Source organism: Petaurus breviceps, unplaced genomic scaffold (assembly GCF_028583685.1).
Source record: "Petaurus breviceps papuanus isolate PSGF00001 unplaced genomic scaffold, PetGlider_PUasm1.0 490, whole genome shotgun sequence".
Taxonomy (NCBI): Eukaryota; Metazoa; Chordata; class Mammalia; order Diprotodontia; family Petauridae; genus Petaurus; species Petaurus breviceps.
In genome coordinates, this window is record NW_027186352.1 from 18,605,983 (window position 1) to 18,628,735 (window position 22,753).

At 37.4% G+C, this 22,753-nt stretch overlaps 2 long non-coding RNA genes across 3 annotated transcripts; one reads left to right on the plus strand and one right to left on the minus strand.

Annotated features, from left to right (window-relative positions):
- Nucleotides 1–562: 562 nt before the first annotated feature.
- On the minus strand, nucleotides 563–973 carry LOC138172084 (uncharacterized). The gene is made up of 2 exons (XR_011171047.1): nucleotides 866–973; nucleotides 563–755 (listed from the first exon to the last, which is right to left on the minus strand). It is a non-coding gene; the product is annotated as an uncharacterized lncRNA (long non-coding RNA).
- LOC138172083 (uncharacterized) lies at nucleotides 920–1,334 on the plus strand. Of its 2 annotated transcripts, none has more exons than XR_011171046.1 (3): nucleotides 920–1,045; nucleotides 1,083–1,186; nucleotides 1,238–1,334. It is a non-coding gene; the product is annotated as an uncharacterized lncRNA (long non-coding RNA). The 2 variants fall into 2 exon arrangements; XR_011171045.1 differs by having other exon boundaries at nucleotides 1,083–1,194; nucleotides 1,238–1,314.
- The last annotated feature ends 21,419 nt before the right edge of the window (nucleotides 1,335–22,753 follow it).

Genomic DNA, 22,753 nt, shown 5'->3' on the forward strand with positions numbered 1-22,753 from the left:
CAAAGAAAAAAACAAAAATAAATATTTTGTCCATTCTATTTCTTCAAATTATTCCTTCCTTTAATCTAACTTCCTTCTATTTCATTTATCTTTCCATCCTATTTCCTTGTTCAGTAAACTTTACCTATTTCTGTGTATGTTCCTCCTTACTTTGATTAGTTCAGAGGAGAATGAAGTTCGAACATCAGACCATCCTCAAATCCCTTCCCTTTATTTGTATAGATGTCTATTTGTACATGATGAGTGAAATTATTTCTTTCATCTTCCTTTCCCTTCCCCCACTCAGTTGGTTCCTCATTTTATCTCTTTCATTTTTTTTTCTTTTAAGATAATCAAAACATAATAAACCCACTCCAAGGCCTTGTTTAATTAGACTCAGGATCAGAGCCCTTATGATAATTTGTACTCTCCCTATTGCCAATATTGGAGTGTGTTGATAATTGTGTTATTCTGGGATCTCAGGAACAACTCACATTAGGAACCTGTATGCTTTCCATGCTCTCAAAGTCGACTAATTCAGGACAAATTGTAGTTGCTACTGTCCTGATCTGAGTTCTGCAAGTTCTTTTTTTTTTTTTAACAGATGATTCACTTTATTGTGAATCAGCCCTCCACTCTACCACCATCATTGCCACAGCATGTTTCCACAAAGAGAAGAGGTACCATACTTGCCCCACAACAATGGCTTTAAATTTCTATGGTAGGAAGAAGCTATGAAGACACGAATAAGGTGCTACTGAAAAAGCTGGGGCTGACTTAGTTGTGCCTCCTCTCTATTGTGACAAAGGCTCAATTTCTTTTTTTGGGGGGTGGGGGGGATGGAGGGAGAAGGAATAGGCTTTCCCATCAAACTGGCTGGATACACAATTCCCAAAGTAGGGTGGGACTCCATAACCAAATAATATCCCAAGATCAGACTGGCCAAAACATTCATTATCCCAGTAGGAGTCTTTTTCTTGAAGGGGAGGGGAAGTACAGAAGGTGGAGGCATCCATCCCTCCTCATTTTGAAGAAGCTCCATCCAGGGTGGAGAAACCCACTTGGGGTTTAGGGACTGTTGGTCCCCGAAGCTTTCACTCTAGCAGCTTTGGCCTTGTCTTCCAAATCATCTAGAAACCTCTCCTGCGCCACTGAGTAGAATGTATAGCCATAAATGGCCAACACCAAGGCCCCGATGCTCAGGCCAGTCAGGATGTTCCGGCCCTGCCGCTGTGGAATCGTTTTCTGCCACTGGGAGAGCTCCACCTGCCACATAAAGTGTAGCTGGGCCGGACTCAGTTTCTCTCACGCTGGATCAATGCGCTGTGCTACCGGGGCCTTCCCGGCCCTGGCTCTACTCAAAAGGGGGGTCAAAGCCACGGCGCACGCCAGGAAGGATGCTCTGCAAGTTCTTAATATGAGTTTGTATCTGAGCAACAATGGACTGCTATTGTCCTTAGTTACTATCAGCCATATGAGAAACTTCAGATGTATGAATGTAGAGGCTACCCTTTGACCTGGAATTCCTATCCTTTCTCAGTAGGGCTCAGACTGTGCTAGAAGCTGGTTCTGCTGCTTCAATCTGAAACTCATGGGAATATTTTTGCTTCTGAATTTTGTTCTCTCGGTACATTGTTGCTTGGCCCCTCAATACCACCAAACACTGTGACTAGGTATATAGGCAGTCTCTTACATCTGACCTGGATCTATGACCCAGAATTGGAAGATGGCACCATTTCTATCGCTGCCCCATTATGACCTTGGACTTTCCTTTGCAAAGCCTTTCCCTCGCTACTGGCATGCTCCCCACAGCATACCCACAGTCTTCTCCAGTTTCTGCAGACCTCTCTGTCTCCATATGTAAACTTGGATGGGAAATGTGACTCTCTTTTTCTGGAATTTCCTTATCAGAATTCAGTCTTCTGCATTTTCTAGATGTATTTATGATTCATTAGTTTTTGAAGGTTGGTAGAACCCAAATATACCCCACTCTTAGGCCAAACTGGTGGAGTCTCTTTGAAACTTGTTGGAATGATCCTCTGATGATAACCAGACTGACCTTCCCCAGACCCATACTTGAAAACTTTATGTGCTCTGTCAGAGCTTATGATGCACTGGTAGAAACACAAGGAAGTCAGGATCACCTCCGCACAACAAGGAGGCATTAAACTCGAGGTCTTTGTTACTGTATCACATAACAAAATGAATATGTTGCAGATAAGTCAGTGCCAGATACGGAGGAAAATCTGCTGAATCCTGTTATAAAAATAGGTTAGAATTTCTGGGCCAACCTAGGAAAGTAGGGTAGAGACAATAGAAGAAAAATCTTGCCAAAGTCAAGGAGGTGATGATGGAAGCAGCCAGGAAATTCTTAGGGAATGTGGATATGTAACATTATTTTAGAGTTTGAATTTATATTATGGTCTTGCGGGACTAGGTCAAAATTGGAGGTTATGGTTAAATGAAAATATCTGATATTCCTAGGTAATCTTCTCCTGGAAATTCTACACACACACACACACACACACACACACACACACACACACACACACACGTCTGTACATCTGTATAAACTGTGTGTATTTGTATAGGTGTATATATGCATTTGTATGTATATGTGTGCATAGATTATATATCTAGTGCATGTATATACACACAATATATGTACATATACGTACACATATACATGTAAACATCTCAGTGGCAGAGTAGATAGAGTGCCAGGCCTGGAGTCAGGAAAACCTCAGTTCAAATCCAACCTCAGACACTTACTAGCTATGTGACCCTTGGCAAGTCATTGAACCTTGTTTGCCTCAGCTCCATCACCTGTTCCATAAACTAGAGAAGGAAATGGCAAACTGTTCCAGTATTTTTGCCAAGAAAACCCCAAATAGGTTCACAAAAAGTTGAAAATAAATGAAACATCTCAATAAATACAATAAGTTTGTATGCTCATATACATATATGTATGTGTATACACACACATATATACATATATGTAGCTCGTGTGTATGCTTTTGTCTACCTGCACATAGGGTCTCCCAGAATGTATGTCCCATGAGTGTGCAGTTATTCTCCTTTGCATTTTGTATCCCCAGTGTACAGCACAGAATTTTACACAGAAAAGAAGCACTTAAGAATTACTTGTTGAATTTTATGGATTTAAATCAACTTTGATAACATTAGCCTTGTTCATGAATTCCCACGTTACTCAGTAATGATTCTCCCATTGAATAATACTGAAGAAGCTTGGAGAATTATCTGGATAAAACACATGTATGCATATGTATATATGTTCATATATGCTACTTGACCTTCATTTTGAAGAGGATCAATGAAATCATGGGGTGATATCTTGACTTGTACATGAATTGGATTTAAGTAAGGCAGAATTACACAAAGTCCACAGTCTCACTTTCTTTTCCAGAGTTATCTAAGTCCAGTGGCAAGATAAAAGTAAGGATGACTGGTGGTGACCTCGCATTCAGTGGATGACCTTGGTGTCTTTATAGCTGACCAAGTTCTAAGCACTCCACAATGCCTGCTTCAGCCACCTCCATAGCCACTGGAACAAATTGTTCTCATAGACCCATTCTGCTGGAAGAAGACTTCACATGCTTGAATAGACATCCCCCGACCTAGCAATGGCTTTGAAGCCTGTTGGCTACCCTCAATCTGGTTTAACTTGTCTGTCAAGATGGTTTTACCAGGACTTGGCCAATCTGCATGCTACAGCTTCTTGGAGCCACAAGTAAAAAGTGGGTGATAGGCGTACACCAAAGGTTGATAAGCAGCACTAAGAAGGGCTGAGCAACACCCCCACATACACAACAGTTGTGCTACTTATTCCTGAATATCCTATACACAAAAAGCAGTTATAATGTCTAAATGCATGAGCATAGCTCTGTTCCCATAAAAAATTATTTATGAACATGGAACGTTAATATAATTTTTATGTGACAGAAAATAATATTCTTCTTTTGATTTTTTTTCAGTACTTTAAAAACGTCAAAATCATTCTTAGGTTTTAGGCTTTTCATTTGCATTTATTTCATACATTTGCATATGTGCATGTCTACACATAAAATGTATAATGCACATAGGCATGTGTATACATGCAAACACATTTATTCCATAGTACTTAATTCCTGGGACAATAGAGAAGCTAAGTTTTCCACTGAATCAGTGACAGGTAAAGGATCCCCTCTTCCTCCATTCTTGTAGCTATGATGACACTGTAAGGGCTCAATTTAGATCTTGGTTTTTCCGGGATCTCAAAATTCATCACAACTTCCATATGGAAAACTTCTGTTAGTTAAGAGCACAAATTTTGAACTTTATTGAGTCAAAACAGCGAAGTCAGATTTTTTTTCTCAATCCTAAGGGTTAAGAAAAAGGGAAAAAATGCAATTGACATATGATTTCTTCCCTTTTATTCCCCCCTTGTGTTCTTCAACTACTAACCAGCTAGTTTTGTGAGGCTACATTTAAATAAATGAAAGCAATAATTTCAGTCATCTTCACTCTCATATTGATCATTTCCATTCAGCTTGCTTTGCTCAGCCTCCAGTAAAAAGACCACTAATGACATGGTGCAGCAATCAGTGAGATGGCATAGTATCTGTTTCCAACTATCCTCCTCTTGTCCAATAACCTTAGGCTACAGTGATTGTCCAAAGTGATAGTAACCCATGCCGCAATGACAAATGCTTCAGGTTTTGTTTTTTTGGAAGGGAGGGAGAAGAGGTAGGGTAAGATACCTCCTCATAAATCAGAGCCCTCCTAAAGAGGGATGGATTCAGCTTAGTGAACCTGCTCCCTACTATGCCAACACAAGCATCTAGACAGCCTGTATTTCTGTCATTGGTGGCCAATTGCTCTGATCTTGGCAGTGGACCAATCCTAACTCCCCACAGTCAGGGTGCTACTGGAAACATTGATCTTTTCCAGGTTCATTTCAGAATACAGGGCACAAAAGTATCTTGGAAGGAGGGAGACATAGCAAGGCATAGTAACAACAATTCACTCTGAGAAACTGAAATTGAATTAATGACCACAAAAAAGCCAGAGTGGAGACAAGGAAATGCTAGGCTAGATGGGAAAAGATATATGAATCAATGCATAATGAAAAGAGTGAGGCTACCAAGGAAATGTATGCAATGCCAGAAATAATGTCAATGCAAAGATCATGACAATGAAGGAGAATGCTGTCACTGTAGTAACTAGTCTTGACCTCTGCAAAGAAAAAAAAGGAAAAGGTCTACTCCACTTTCTCATTTCATAAGAGAAGTGTCAATTAAGAGTGTAGAAAGTGACTTAAGCTTTGTGAGTCTCTTCTTTGTCGTTTGCATGTTTTTCATTAGTTTTGGACACTTATTTTGTTCTGTTTTATTGTTTGTTTTCCTAATTGTTTTCATAGAAGGTTCATTGATTGATGGTGGGAAGAAACTATATTCAGAAATGTCAATTTTATGAAACTTAGATATCAATATTTTTAAGAATCAACATAATAAATGATAATAAATATATAAAAATAAATAAAATGTGTTTTGTTTCTATAGACATGCCAATATATAGGTGTGCATAACATAAAAGATGAAATTGTAACATTCCTGCCAATTAACAGGAAAACCAAGTTCATTACCTCCACATAGGAATGAGCTGAGCAAAGACCACTAAAGTTCCACATCAGAAAGTCTAATTAACGCTTCTGGAAGTACTTTGTGGGTTCATTTGGTATCTAAAAGTATGTCACCTCGCATAGGATCAAATACTTAGATATTTTATATCTGAAGTAAGGGAGTGCAAGGGAGCCTAAGACAGTTGATAAAAGTTAAAAGGTAATAAATGGCAAAGGTGAGATATGAATTCATGTCATTTGGATTCCAAAGACCATGCTTTTTGTTTGTTTTATTATTCCAGGCACCACATTGCTTAATCCTATACACACATAGAAACCTTTGCATATTCTACACCCTGGTAGACATATGTGTGTACATGTACACATATATGTACACACATATATATGTATACATGTACATATATGTGTGTATATGTATGTATACACATATAACATGATGAAAAGGAAATAAGTGTTAACATCTAAGGGGTTCTTGGAATAAGTGGCAACCAAATCAACTTTGCAGCGAGCATTTGATTATAGGAAGAAGAGATGAAGAGAGTGTGTTTTAGACATAGGTGAGGTTTCCTTTTTGAATGATATTTCTTCCATGGAAATACACAAAGCAAGGTGTCAGGACTTTCTTTTAAAATCCTAACCTCCTTGCACCCAAATACAATGTTCTTTTCCTAAATTCAAAATTTCCTTAATTCAAACAAATGTTGTCAGTAATGAGGATTTTTCCACATAATATTAAAAGAAAAGCTTTTCCTGACTTTATTTTGATCTGTGCATATTAAAACTTGATGCTCTTATGGAGTAACCAGAGCTGCAAAATAGAAAAGGGAAGCACAGTTGAACCACACAGCCTCTCTGTTCCTGGAGTCATTCATGTCAGGCTGAAATCCATAGATTAAGGAACCATATTAACAGCCAGTTATCACTTCACAAATTCAGATCATAACACCTCAGTCCCTTGGCAGACAACCTTTGTCAGTTTCTGTGGCTCAAATATTATACAAAATCACCACTTGGTGGTTAACATTCCAATGATGACATGCACTGAAGGGAAGAGGAGGAAGAAGAAAGAGGAGAAGAGAAGGAGGAGGAGGAGGAAGAGGAGTAGATCTTTACCATTCCACTCATTTCTTATGTTATACCATTTCTCAAAAAGACATGATTTGACTTTAATGTTAGGTGGTTTTCTAAATAAAGACAAGAACAGATTAATTGAAATAGAATTGATACAAATTTATCTTCAGGATTTTTTCTTAAATTTTCCTTCACCTTAACAATAAAAATTATTTTTCAAAATAAATTTTAATATATTGTAAAGAAATGATGACAAAGGGGCGGCCAGGTAGCACAGCGAGTAAGAGCACCGGCTCCAGTGTTGGGATGACCTGGAGATCGAATCCCAGGCTCAGACACTTAGCACCCACCCAGAAACACCTGGCCGTGTAACCTTGAGCAAGTTACTTAACCCCAATTGCTTAGGGGCGGCCAGGTGGCTCAGCGAGTAAGAGCACCGGCTCCAGTGTCGGGATGACCTGGATCAAATCCGGGCTCAGATACTCAGCACCACACCCAGAAATAACTGGCCGTGTAACCTTGAGCAAGTTACTTCACCCCGATTGCTAAAAAAAAAAAAAATTATGACAAACAGATGAAAGTAGGCATCAGTCTTGTAAGACAAATATTTGAATCCCAGCTCTACTGTTAACTATTTTTGAGTGAGGATTTGTCCATGCCTGAACTTCAGTTATCTTCTCTGTTATATAAGAGTCCTTGAGTAGATATCTTAACTATGTGCCTTCCAATTCTAAATCTATGATCTAATGTCCCATGTAATCATCATTTTAAGTCAAATTGTATTATACATTGAAAATTACTCTCCCACGAGTTTTCTTTTTCCCTGCCAAAAAAAAAAAAGGTCCCAGTGTTGACTGGAAAGATGAGTGATACTTAGAACAATTTGATGTGATCCCCAATCTGCAGGGGAAGCAGTTGAAGATTACAGTCTTCACTATTTTTGAAACATATATATATATATATATATGCTTCATATTTCTTTTCAATAACTGTTTATCTGGTGCATCAAAACAATGGCATCATAATTGAAGCTAATTACAGAAGGGAAAAAAAAATCCTCAGTGAGTTGTTTTTTACATTTGCTTTTATGTCTTGACAGTTCCAACTTCACAAACCAGTTCCTTTACCAACATTCTATGAAGTAAACCTTTGCCCACTTCCTTGCATTGATTATAGTCCAATACATTGATGAAAATGGAATTTACCATCTTTAAGAACATTTTCTAATCTAGACTTTCTTTATCAAATGATCTTGATGCACCTATAGAAGGTATCTCCATGTATTATCCAGGACTGCACAAACAGTATATTCTTACTCTCAATACTGGAAGGAAATAATTTCACAGAATTTTTCTCACTGCCAGAAATATTTTTCTTAGTTTGTCTAACTTAAAAGTGTTTCTCAGTTTTTTTTAAATCAAATGTTTTATTAATTTCTTGTTTACATCATTCATTTCCACACGAGTTTGAGCTACAAATTTTCTCCCCATTTTTCCCCTACCTACCACCACAAAATAGTGATCTCACTGGATATCCCCTCCTCCAATCTGCTTTCTCCTATATCTTCTCCCATACCCACTCCAACTTTACAGTAGGGCACGGTGGATCTCTATGCCCCAGTGCCTGTATATCTTATTTCCCATTTACATGTAAAATACTATTGATAACACTGTATATGTATATGTATATGTGTATATATATATAACATTTGATTTTAAAACTGAATTCCAGATTCATTTCCTTCCTCCCTTGTCACCCACCCTTACTAGGAAGATAAACAATTCACTATAGATTGTACATGTGTAGCTATGCAAAACATTTCCATAGTAGATATATTGCAAAAGACTGATTATATTTTCCTCCATCCTATCCCACCTCCCACTTGTTCTATTCTCTACTTTGATCCTTTCCATTTTCAAAAGTAGGTGCTTCCAACTTCCCTCCCCCCAGCCTGCTGTCCCTTCCATCATCCTCCCTCTCATCCCCTTCCCCCCTATCTCCTGTAGGATAAGATGTTGTATTTAGTGTGTATTTCATTTCCTCCCTAACCAAATTCAATGAGAATAAGGTTGACCCATTCCCTTTTGACTTCCCATTCTTCCCCTCCATTGCAACCATTTTCCCTTACCTCTTCTATATGAGATAGTTTACCCCAATCTGTCTCTTCCCATCTCCTCTCATTATATTCCTCTTTCACCTCTTAATTTCACCTTTTAAGTATCATCCCTTCCCATTAAATTGGTCCTGTGCCCTCGATCTATGTATACCTGTACACATATGTACAAACATTCACATATATATTCATACACCCATATGCCCTCCTATACAGACATATTTATGTATGTGTGTGTATACACACACACACACACACACACACACACACATTTCTATTCCATTCAATTATTCTCATACTGAGAAAAGTTCCATAACTTACAATTATCATTTTTTCCATGTAGGAATGTAAATAGTTCAACTTCGATAAGTTCCTTATGATTTATTTTCCCTGTCTACCTTCTCATGCTTCTCTTGCTTCTTGTATCTGAATGTCAAATTTTATATTCAATTCTGCTTTTTTTCATTAAAAATGCTTGAAGTCCTCTATTCCACTGAATGACCATATTTTCCCCTGAAACATTATACTCAGTTTTGCTGGGTAGGTGATTCTTCATTTTAATCCCAGCTCCTTTGCCCTCTGGAAAATCATATTCCAAGCCCTTTGATCCCTCAGTGTAGAAGCTGCCAGATCCTGTGTTATTCTGATTGTGTTTCTACAATATTCAAATTGTTTCTTCCTGTCTGCTTGTAATATTTTCTCCTTGATCTGGGAATTCCAGAACCTGGTTATAATATTCCTAGGAGTTTTCTTTTGGGGATTTTTTTTTCAGGAGGTGATTGGTGGATTTATTCAACCTCTATTTTGCCCTCTGGTTCTAAAACATCAGGGCAATTTTCCTCGAGAATTTCTTGAAGAATGATTTCTAAGTTCTTTTTATAATCATGGCTTTCAGGTAGTCCAATAATTTTTAAATTACCTCTCCTGGATCTATTTTTCAGGTCAGTGTTTTTTTTTTTCAACAAGATATTTCACATTACCTTTTCTTTTTTTATTTGTTTGGATCTGTTTAATAGTATCTTGGTTTCTCAAAAAGTTACTAGTTTCCATTTGCTCCTCTCTAATTCTGAAGGAATGATGGTCTTCAGTGAGCTTTTGAAATTCTTTTTCTATCTGGCAAATTCTGCTTTTTAAGTCATTCTTCTACTCATTGCCTTTTTGAGCTTCTTTTGACATCTTAGTTAGTCTATTTTTAAGGTGTTATTTTCTTCTGTCAGGTTGTTGTCTCTCATTTCATAATTTTCTTGCATCATTCTCATTTCTCTTCCCAATTTTTTATCCACTTCTCCTATTTGCTTTTCTAAATCCTTCTTAAGGTCCTCTATGGCCTGTAACCAGCTCATATTTTTCTTGGAAGCTTTTGGTTCAGGAGTTCCAACATCACTGTCTTCCTCCTATTCCATGCTTTGGTCCTTTTTGTCCCCCAAAATAGGAGTCTAATATTGGATTACTCTGTTTGCTTTGCTTTCTTCATTTCCTCATGTTGCCACTCAATTACTTGACTTTTGGGCTTTTTGCCATGGTAGAACTCTGCTACCAGACAGGGGAGCTACATCCCAAATGCTGGAGTTTTCTCAACTGCCAAAGATATTAGTTCAGTGCCCTCTCTGAAGCCTCAACAAACTTTATCAATCTGGTCACACACCCCAGGACCTCCACCCTAGACTGCAATCCAGATCCAAGCAGGTTAAAGCAAGAGCAATTACCACTCAGACTGGTTGTTTGGTACCCCAACAGTCTGCAGCCAGGAGCTGAAGTTGCCATATGGCAGTGGCTTCATGGCCGTAGCACCTCAGTCTACATTGCATTTACCTCTCACTTTGTCCTTAGCATCTAGGGGTTGATAATTCTGGAAAGTGACACAATTGCTGGCGATCTGGAGTCCCTCCAGTTGGTGGTTGGTCAAAACCTCTGGCTGTTGGGGGGAGGGGTTGGGGAGGGCTGAGGTTGGCTCTGAGAGCACTGTGCTGACCCCTTCCTGCTGGCCTGCTGTGCTGTCCTCTGTAGGAAATTAGCTTCTCTGTGTCATTTTGTGGAATCTGTAGCTCCAAAGTTTCTTCAGTCACCTTTTACATGAATTGGAGGTGGTGGGAGCTGGAGCCCAGCTGAAGCCCTCAGTTTCTCAGTTTCTTCACCCCAATTTATCTGTATGATAGCTAAAGGAAAGAAATCCTCAATTAAGAATAAGAGGATGCTGGTTTCAATCTCTGCCACCTCAGTTAAATATGAGCAGCTTAAAGGCAGGGAGTGATTTCCTCTTCTTTTTTTATCATGAGTACATAACACAGTACTTATGATAACACGATAGGAACTAAATAAATTGATGAAATTCAACTGAACCAAATTTTCCTGATTACTTTCCTGTAAACCTTCTCCTCCCCCATTAGACGATACTACTTCTTTTAATATAATTAGATAACTACCTAATTCACTATGAAGCATTATATACAGGACTTTCATGAATAGAGATATGTACTTTTTCTCTATTCTCCCCAAAGAAGAAAGTGATGTGTGATGGATTATAGCATCTTGAGAATTATAAGACCTAGGTTCAAATGCTGTCAATCATTGTCTTTTTGACTATCATGAATAGTTTTCTTTACCTCCAGGGGTCTCCATTTCTTGATATGTAGAATGTGGGGCTGAGCTAAATGACAGTAAAAGTCTCTTCCAACCTTAAATCTACTATAGCACCTCTGTGAGGTATTCTAAATTGTATAGATTGGGTTCCCCAGAGGGAGATGTATTGTAGTAATCATAATTATTGAGGTCTAGGGGAAAATATTGAGTGTGACTTTTCTTCTAACATTGAAGGTACTAAGTCTTCATGAGTATACTTTTTCTTACCAATCAGAGAGTAGACACAAAATTTATTTTATCAATGGATAGTATGGTAAGAACAATTAGTATAAAATACTTGCCACTACTCCATTCCCCAAACAAAAAAAAAACACAATACTAATTTTCCCATAGATGTCCACAAAAGAGAAATTACAAGTTCAAAATTAGATCACAATGGTAGTGAGGCACATATGTATAAAAACATTTTCATCAAAAGAGCAATGGATAAGTCCTGGTACTGCTGGAAGTCCTTTCTTAATTTATTCCACAGGCAGTAATTTTCTTGACTCCAAAGGAAACCATTGTTTTCTCTGACTCATGCTTCTAGAACCAGCTAACTTCCTCTGCTGTCTATCTTTCCATAGGCATTTGTTCTCAATGTTCCTCTCTCATCCTAAAGTAGATGCTTGTCCTTCCATCCCATAATGAAACTTCAGAGATAATGTAGGTGCTTTATCTGAGGTCTCCCAGGGATATATCTTTATCAATTCATAAAATCACTGTTATTCCTGGTCACATACAACATGGGATAGTTATTATTCTATTACCAGATCAAACTTAAAAGAGACAGATGCCAGTTTGTCCATGTGGACCCATGGAATTTGGTGGGAGAAAGTTAATACCACTTAACCTCACTCAACTCTTCAAATGTCTGAAAACTGCTTAATTGCTATATGTTGGAAATTTTAGAGGATGTGGATGGAAATGATATTACTTTTGTAAATCATCAGCTCCTCTGACTCACCAGCCAATTAAGGTATCCTTAAACCATCACACGGTACAAATCTATTAGTCAATCATAGTTAGGGGCAACCTCTCTCCTCCCCAAACTTCCCTTTTATTTTATTTGAAAGCAGATAAATATTAATAAACCAAATAATGACCAGTATAGGCTACTTTATCCATGTTCTGCTGTGATACTTCAAGGACCCCTCATATTCAAAAGATCATTGTTCTACTTTCAAATATGCTCTCCTTTAGGTGGGTTCTGCTGTTCCATTGCCCAGGGTTTCTTGCTTAATGTTATGTACAGAACTTCCTCACTTTGTTGTCCTTAGACTTTTGGCTCAAGTGTACTTAACAGTGGTGAAAGAAAAAAAAAAGGTGTGAAAAAGTATTGAGTGTGTTCAAGTCAAAGAGTGATGGACATGACACATAAAAAACTACAATTAACTCCTCTCTCTCTAACACATAGTAGCTCTGAAATTTAAGTCAAGCCACTTCACCTTTCCTCAATTTTCTCATCTACAAAATGGGAATAATAATTAACAACAACAATAATAGCATCAACTACTTCCCTACAGTGGTTGTGAGCATAAAATAAAGTACCACTTTTGAAGTGCTTTGTGTCATCATCATTTATTATCATTATCATTAAAATTAAGAGAAAATAGTATATCTGGTAAAAATAAATCCAGAAGTAATTTTAAAAACAAATTTTAAGATACTTTGATGTGGGGCAGCTAGGTGGTGCAATTAATAGAGAAACAGCCCTGGAGTTAGTAGGACCTGAGTTCAAATTCAGCCTCAGACACTTAACACACCAAACACTAGCAATGTGACCTTGGGCAAGTCACTAACCCCAATTGTCCTCCAAAAAGCAAAAAAAAAAAAAAAAGATATTTTGATGAAGGAATCTTTTTGAAGAAAAAAATCATTTGGATATATAAGTATGGCTGTGTTTGGAATGCAGGTAGAGAAATGGAGAATGTCATTACAGTATGGTGAGAATTCATATTCAATTCTTCAGAATATCAGATAAAAAGAAATCATTGTAGCTCTCTAGTGCTTGTGGCAATATAATATAATAAGATTATTCAACATTTGTGACTTAGAAGAAGATAATTTTTTGATTAAGGAAATTCAAGAAGACATTCAGCACTGTATGTCTTTGAGCTTGTCCAAAGTCAATCAAAAACTTTGAGAGTTTTTAATGATGTGAACTATAATGTGGTGAGAAATCAAGGAATGGAAAGTGTTGATTGATTTAGGGATGGCTTGTGACTTTTAAAGGCAGTTATACCCTGCGTAACATCTTGCCCAAAGTGAAGGTGCTACTATTGATATATAGTAGCTGAAGATCATAAAATCACTTGATTCTTTTGAATCCAGAAAGACCAATAATTTGAATCTTAATATCTTTGCAAGCAATGTTAATTTCACTGAGAAAAAAATGAATGGTGAAATGGAGTTGGGTTCCCCTTTTTTCAATGACTTGGATAGAGACAAAGACTACATCAAATTATCAATTTATTATATTAGAATGAGAGAATAAGAGACAGGTAACATAATTGATGACAAATTTTAGAAACCCCGACAATATGGCAGTCTGAACTAGAATATTGCACCAAAACTCATAAGAACAAATGGACAAATATAAAGTCTTATATATGGGTTCAAAATATCTGCTACATGAGTACAAAAAGGAAGTGACGTGGTGAATATGGAATAGCTCATCAAGGGGAAAATAACAGCTTTAGTAGCTTTACTGCATTGAAAAGTCAATATGGCCCAACAGCGTATTATCTGGCCCAAAAGAGAACAAAGACTCAACAACATGAGTTATACTTAGGAAAGCATACTTTCCAGAACCAAAAAAGTGATATGCCCACTCTACTCTACCTAAGTCTGACCACATCTAGAACTTTGCATTCACTTTGACATCATATGATTTTGGAGGGACAATGATGAAATTGAGAGCATCAAGTGGACAGAAAGGAGAGAAAGTTGTTCATTTCATGTCATGAGGGCATCAGTTGAAGGAAGTAGGCATGCTTAGTCAGGAAAATAACAAATATAAAGGTGAGGGGGAGTGGTAGCTCTCTTCAAATGTTTGAAAAACTGATATAAATGAGAAATTTGATTCAATTTACTTGGTCTCTAAGGAAAGAAGTAGGAAAAAGGGGAGGAATTTACAAAGATCAAAATTTAGACTTGATGTCAGGAACTCTTAGTAAAATAAGAACTATTCAAAAGTGGAATGCACTACTCTGTGAGGGGTGGGTCCCTTCTCACTGCATATCTTCAAGGCAAATTTAAATAACCACTTACTAGTTACACTGTAATGGAAATTCCTTTATAGGTAGGGATCAGACTAGATCAGCAACTAGATGGTTGCTGAAGTCTTTCCAATTCTGAAATGTATGTGATTCTTTTATTTCTATCAAAGGCATCAAATGGTGCTGTTACCTGTACCCCAAAGCTTCTGAAAATTACCTGTCAAAAATCTCTCCAAAGAAAACATTCTGTGACATGAATGAAAATGTGCCTTCACCTTCTGATTTTTCACAGTAAAATTTGACAAGAGTGATGAATAAATACATGCTCTCTCTGACAGGTCAATAATATACTCTAACATACTGATATAATTTTAAATGATTAGCTAATCTGATGACTTGTTAAGTTGATTTAGATGTGCTTTATACTTTATGTATGTGATTTAGTCTTGAATAACGACATTAGGCTTTTAAATAGAAGTTCTCTTCTGCTTTCTTAGTAACAGATCATCAATATGTGTAAAAGTATATGATGTTTATATTCCCTCATACAAGAGATGAAGTTTGAGCCTCAGGGAAAGGGCTTGCCACCCCACTATTTGTCCAGGATAATTCAGATTTTATATCATTAATCAATCAATCATTAAAGTTTTTTTAAGCACTTGCTAAGTGCCAGGAACCACATGTGCTACTTTCATAGGTTGCAAAAAGAAGCAAAAGATAAATCCTACCCTGAAGGGATTTACAATCTAATAGGGGAGACAGCATGCAAACAAATTTTTAAAAGCAAGCTATATACAGAATAAATAGGAGATAATTAATAGAAGGAAGGCACTGAAAGAAAGAGAAGTTGGGAAAGGCTTGCTGTAGAAGATGAGATTTATTTGGGACTTAAAAGGAGGTCAATAGTCAGAGTGTAGCACAGAAAGTAGTCCAGGCATGGGGGACAATCAAAGAAAATGTCTGGAACTGACAGATGGAGTGTTGCAATTGAGGAACCGCCAGGAGGTCAGAGTCACTGGATAGAAGAGTACAATTGGGGAAGTAAGGTGTAATAAAACTAAAAAGGGAGGAGAGAGCTAGATTACAAAAGACTTTGAATGCCAAGCAGAGCATTTTATATTTGATCCTAGAGGCAAATGGAAGTCACTGGAATTTGTTGAATGGGGGGCTGATATTATTGGACCTGTGCTTTAGGAAAATCCTTTGATGGCTGAATGGAGGATGGATTGGAGTAGAGGGAGAGTTGACCCACCAGCAGGTCATTGCAATAATCCAGATGTGAAGTGATGAATGCCTGGACTAGAACAGTGTCAGTTTCAGATAAGAGAGGGGGGCTTATAGGAGGGATGTTGAAAATGTGAGATAAGGGCGGCTAGGTGGCACAGTGAATAGAGCACCGGCCCTGGAGTCAGGAGGACCTGAGTTCAAATCCAGCCTCAGACACTTAACACAAAACTAGCCATGTGACCTTGGGCAAGTCACTTCACCCCAATTGCCCTGCCTTCCCCCTTCCAAAAAGAAAAAAAAAAGATTAAAATGATGTTCTTTAAAAGGGGTGGCTAGGTTGTACAGTAGATAGAGCACTGGTCAAATCTGGCCTCAGACACTTGACACACATACTAACCATGTGGCTTTGGGCAAGTCACTTAACCCCAACTGCCATCCAAAAAAGGAAAAAAAAAGTGAGATTGACAAACATTGGCAACAGATTGGATATGGGGTGGGGGGGGAGGTTGCTGAAACAATGAGGAGTCAAGGATGACTCCTAAATTGTTATCATGAGTGACTGGGAGGATGTGGTTTCCCTCTGTCATGATTTGGAACAACTGTTTGAGAATGGCTGTTATATGTGGATTGAGTTATTTATTATCTATAGAAAAGAGAGAAGGAAATGTACATTTCTTAATGGTCTCCCATGTGTCAGGCAGTGTGTGCTAAGCCTCACAACTACTCTGAAAGGTAGGTGCTCTTGTATAAATTTTACAGTTTAGGAAATTGAGACAAAGACAAATAGTGGTAAAGTGCCTTGCAAGGACTAGCTGCTAGGAAATTCCTGAGGGAAGATTTGAACTCTTCTCTTCCTTATTCTAGGCCCAACATTTTCTCCAGCATGCCATCTAGCTGCCTAGGTTTTTGTTATATCTAAAAAGAAAAACAACCTAAAACAAAACTTGACTCAGTGTGACATTGATTTTACTCAAAATTCTCAAATGCATTTCCATAGCATTCAGTTCAATTCAATAAAATATTATGAAGTACATCCTGCAATCCAGGGACTCTTATAAATAGTAGGGATACAAAAAGAAATGAACTTGCCTTTGAGGAATTTCTTTGCCCTGAGGAAAGTTTTCAGATCCTTCTACTTAACCCCAGTTGATGAGATTGTATTAGAATGGACATATGCCTTATCATTCCACTTTATCTGCATTGATAGACTCAAATGAAATGATATACATATTGTACTCCCTTGAATACCTCAGCATGCTATATTTAAAAAAAAATGAACAATTTTTCATTGATGCATGACTTTTTTAGGATGCCAAAGATAAGCCATCTTTATATATGAATTGAGTGTTTATGGAAATAAAACAAATTTTAGATCAAAACTATCTTTCATCTTTAGTTATTTGGAGACAAACATATTTTGATGGAAATTAAAATAAAATATATACTATGAAGTGGTGCATAAAATAACTGATGAATTCTGATATCCTTATGCCTCTCCTTTAAACCAAATTTGTTCACTTTTCAGGAATATGACAGTCATGAACATTTCATTTCAATTCTAAAACAACTCTCCAACTCTCTCTCTCTCTCTCTCTCTCTCTCTCTCTCTCTCTCTCTCTCTCTTTCTCTCCCTCCTTCCCTCTTCTTCTCCTTCTCCCTGTCTCTCTCTCTCACTCACTCACTCACTCACACACACACACACACACACACACACACACACAGAGTTGCTTGAGAAATCTCATCAGATTTTATAATCAGAGTTCTCTATCACCAGCTTAGTATCAGGTTTCAAACAAGTAGAAAAGGGTCACAAATCTTTTTTCCCCACTTCATTATCACCTGTTACATGACTCTCCTAGCTTCACTGCTTTAGTGCAGGGAGGTATTTTAGAGATCCCATTCCTCTGCCAGTAGACAGATGTGGAAACTTGAGTCCAAAGAGTGTGACTACTTTGCCAGAATCACACAGCTTGAACCTACATATGAAAACAAGGCCTCTGTTTCCACTGTTGCAAGCTACTTTAATAATGAACATTTATTTCTCCTGGCTTTTACCACTTTATAGAGATTTTCAGAGAGGAATTTCCAAACCTGTGAGGGTGGCATAGGTAACACTTAGGAAGGAAATTTGTAGAATACACAAAAATAAATTTTTAAAATATCAACTGGGGAAGTGATATAAGCTAAGCACTATGTCTCCACTCTAACCTTGACATTACAAAATGAGTAACTTATAGACTACAAGGAATGGTGGCTAAAAAAAATATTCCTGAAAATTTGATTGAACTTATCCACTATGTTTCAGTTTTTAGGTAGAAAGAAAAGTCTTTCAAATATATGGAGTAACTGTGGATTGTACCCTGGTGCAAATTAAACAAAGTTCTGCAATCTAGAAAGGCTTTAAATACTGAAGCTGAGTCTGAGACAAACAACCCAAATGAATAAGACAAACAATCATTTGAGGTTTTTTTTTTAATTTGATTTAGGCTTTTTTTTCTTATTCAAGACGCCCATGTTCCCAGGGTGTATGTCACACTTGTAAATCATGGCCTCTTCACAATTTGGTAAAACTCTATGTGAATTGCTTTTGGACACAATTTATCACCTTGTGGACAATCAAGTGGTGAGCTTTTCCCAACCTAGCTAGGCTAGTTCTCAGATGCCAGGTGTATAATCCATCACTGGGCCCTCACTAGAAATCTTTCCAACATGAGTGGTACCTCCCAAAGCTTGAACTACTTTTGGCATAACCTTGAAAAAAGTCATTGTCACAGCCATACTAAGAAACATGTAAGTTCTACACTTCACTAAAATATATATGTATACACAAATCTATCTATCTATCTATCTGGTGTGTGTACATACATTTTCAAATTATGTCATCTTCACTTTAGGTTTAGTCTGTTTAATTTTTCCCCTTTTCTTCTTTCTTTTCTATTTAAAGTTCATTGCATTTGTGGAAGAAAGAGTCATCTACATACAAATGAGATTTTGCCAAATGAGTGGTTTGTCCTGCTCAATTTGGTTAATCAACAATTATTTAGCTTCTATTACATGCCAGGAACTGTGTCAGAGTTTTAGGATATAAGGACAACAATGAAACCGTAATTCAAAAAGAATTTAAGTGTCTACCTGTAATGCCAATCACAGAAGTAGTTGACACCTTGTTTCAGATATTGAATTAACACCTGGTTTCAGTTTGTTAAGAAACCCAACCTGTGAACTACACAACCTGTGAACTCCTGGGGAAGAACTAATGATTATATAAGGAAAGCTCCAGGGCTAGAGACAGCAGGAGTTGAAAAAAAGACTCTTGTGGTGGCAGAGTCAAGGGGAATATTTGTTGTATCCTAGCACTCTGTTTGTCTACTCTGTTTGTGTTGATGTTTGTGATACTTTGTACAGAAGCCCTGGGACCTTACTGGAAGCCCTAAAAGAGGGTTTTCTGGTTGTATGTTTACAGAAGTTCTGGAGGAGGGTCTTGGGGGTCCTGGGACTTTACTGATGATTTGTGCTGACCTATTGGACCTTGTTTGTGTGTCAGTGTGGATTTCTATGCTGATGATTTGTGTTGAGGTCTCAGACCTTGTTGGTGTGTCTGAGTTGATTTCACAGGCAGATAATGAATTGAAGATGGTACCAGCAATGTGTATGAATATTATTATGGCTCTGTTAAGCTTTGTTTTCCCAGAAACAGGAATTGTGAAGAACTTGAGGTGGACTGGACACTGTGAGCATCAAAATGGAATGGGAACTGGATGAGGAATGGGACAAGGAGTTGGATAAGGAACTGGGAGCTGCCTGCCTTTGAATCCAGGTGACAGTTGGAGCTGGGACCATAGAAGAGGAACCATGGAAAGCAGAGGTCAAGCTGAAAGATGACTTCACTTGGATACTATGTACTGACTGAGAATATTGTGATTTACTCGTGACCAAGAGGTGGGTGGCCTATATATTTTCCACTACCCCTTAACAGTATTGAGTAGTGACTAATGACTGAGTAGTGACTAATGATTGAATAGCGATTGATGACTGAATAGTGACTGATTTGTAAGTTAGTGTACGCCATGAGTGGAGAAATTTGACCATTGTATTTTGTGACCCTTAAGGAGGTAAGCGTCCGTAAGGATGACTGAATGATTGAGTTACTAAATGATTGGACTTTGTTGAAAACTATTGTGACCACTTTGGTGAAAACTATGTGACCATTTTAGTGATAAGTCATTGTGAATTCTGTATTTTGATTTTCTGTGATAAGTTATAACATTGTGAATGCTGTACCTTGATTCTCTGTAAATGTTTTGCTCTAATTTGTTATTGAATAGAGTGTTCACTATACTATGTAATCAGAACTCTGATAGCTGTTCACAGCAGCAGTCCTCTGGAAAGCTGCGCATGTGGCTTTACACTACCATACCCCAGTATCGGAATAGGCACTATGGATAGAAACATACAAGTAAAACAATTTTTTCTTCTCTGAGTGGTTCATTCTAGATCCTATAATTACAAAAATGACTTTTTTTTCCCATTGCCCATAGACTTACAGAAATATAATGTAGTCTAATACCTAACAAGGCTCCAATTATCTGGGACTACAGAAACTATTTTTCTCTATCATCTCATTTTTCCCTGGGCTCATCGCTCTCAAGTTCTGCATGTTTCTAACTATCACACCAGGTAGGTCAAAATCTGTCTCTGGGCTTAGTTCCCTTCTCTGTAAAATGTAGGGGTTGAATTGTTGAGTTGTTTTTTTCTGCAATTGAATTTTTGAATGGTTGCTTTTGTTTTTCTCCAATTATAAATTCATAAGATCTTTGCTAGTTATGTATATATGTGTAAATGAATGAATGATCATTAATCATTCATGATCATTAATCACTTCCCATGTGCCAAACATGGAGCATACAAATATCAAAGCAAAGAGAGTCTCCACCCTCAACAAAGAGGGGACTACTAGCTAGGAATGAACTTTTGTTCAGAAAGTTATTCACATGATGAGTGACTGCAGAAAAAGAGATCAGAATAGGAAGGGCCAGGTGTAGGGAAGATCAAGAAAGGGCATTCATGGAGCAGTAAAATGTCTGCAAAGTAGATGGGCTCCAAGACATTTGGGCCCCAGAGCAGAAGTAGCATATGCTGACAGCTCTCATTCCAGTGGTCTCATTCCTATGCCTAAATTCTGTCTATAAAGTTTCTAAGGGACTCAAGAGTAACATGAAACATGACTGGAGATTTCATAAAGTTGAAGGAAAGAGAAATGATTACCAATAGGGTATAGAACAAGAGGCATTTCCAGAGCTGAAAGAGGAGAAACTTCTAAGGGTAACACCTCTAACATCTGTGAAAAGTCAGTTGATAAGAAATGGTTAGAGGTTAGAGAGTAAAGTAAAGCAAATAAAAGTAAATGTTGTCTTTCAAAAACAAACAAAAAATAATGTTTACTTGCTTAAAATGTGCAATACTTCCAATTAGTTCAAGATTTAAAAAAATAGTAGAGGAGTTATTTTCATTTCAAAGCTTAGATATTTACTTTCCATTAAGAGGGAAAAAATATTCATACCTTTATTCATAAGGCATGAGGACCCAGTAAATATTAATTGATGATGACCATAACTTAAATGCAGGCTAAGCCAATTTACAAATGTAAAAGAGTAATTATTCATTGAAATTATATACTGAGATGGAATAATTATTGATGACATTTCTAATGATGTTGTCATCCTAGAAAAACGAGCATGAAGCAACAATAATAAAATTTCTACTGGTGTGATAAAGGATGATATTTACCAAATCAATTCTGTGTATACAAGATCAACATTCCCTCCCACCTACCCCCTTTTCTAGGACAGCTAAATATTGAGAATATTCTTAGAAATGTATTTGTATGCTTTAATCCTAGGACAAATACACAGAAAATTCCATGTTTTCATAAGATCAAGAGCTGCAAGAAATTTTAGGAATTGGTTATTCCATATCATTTATTTAGCAGATAAGGAAATGGAAGCATTCAGAGGAAAAAGTAATCATGCAAGGTCACAAAACAGTCAGCAGAAGAGCAGAGATTGGCACTGAGCTCCCACCAGCTCAGAGCCTTTGATTTCTCTGCAAGGCACTGCAGTTTTCTGTAATAATCTCTCAACTTTGGAATTAAAAGGAAGGCAAAATTCTAGGGCATGTTGATGTTTACAGGATGGTTTGCTTTTTGGGTTTTTTTGCTCTCTTTTTTTTATTTTTTAGTTTATATCATTCATTTCCACAAGAACTGAGTTACAAATTTTCTCCGCATCTTTCCCCTACCCATCACCCCAAATCAGTGATTCCATTCAATATCCCCTCCCCTAATCTGCTCTCTCCCATATCTTCCACCATACCCCCTCTAACTTTCTAGTAGGACTCAGTGGATTTCTAGACCCCAGTGCCTGTGTATCTTATTTCCCAGATACATATAAAATAATAGTAATAATAGTGTGTGCACGTGTGTGTATATACACACAAATATATATATATATATATATACATATATATTTTAAACATTTTATTTTAAAATTTTGAATTCCAAATTCTTTTCCTTCTCCCCTCATCATGCACCCTTACTGGAAAGATAAGCAATTCAATATAGTTTGTACCTGTGTAGCTAAGCAAAACATTTCCATAGTGGATATACTGGGAAAGACTGATTGTATTTCCCTCCATCCTATCCTACCCCCCACTTGTTCTATTCTCTATTTTGATCCTGTCCCTTTTCAAAAATGGGTGCTTCCAACTCCCCTCCCCCCAAGCCTGCTCTGCCTTCCATCATCCTCCCTCTCATCCCCTTACCTCCTACTCTCCTGTAGGGTGAGATACCCATTTAGTGTATATGTCATTCCCTCCCTAAGCCAA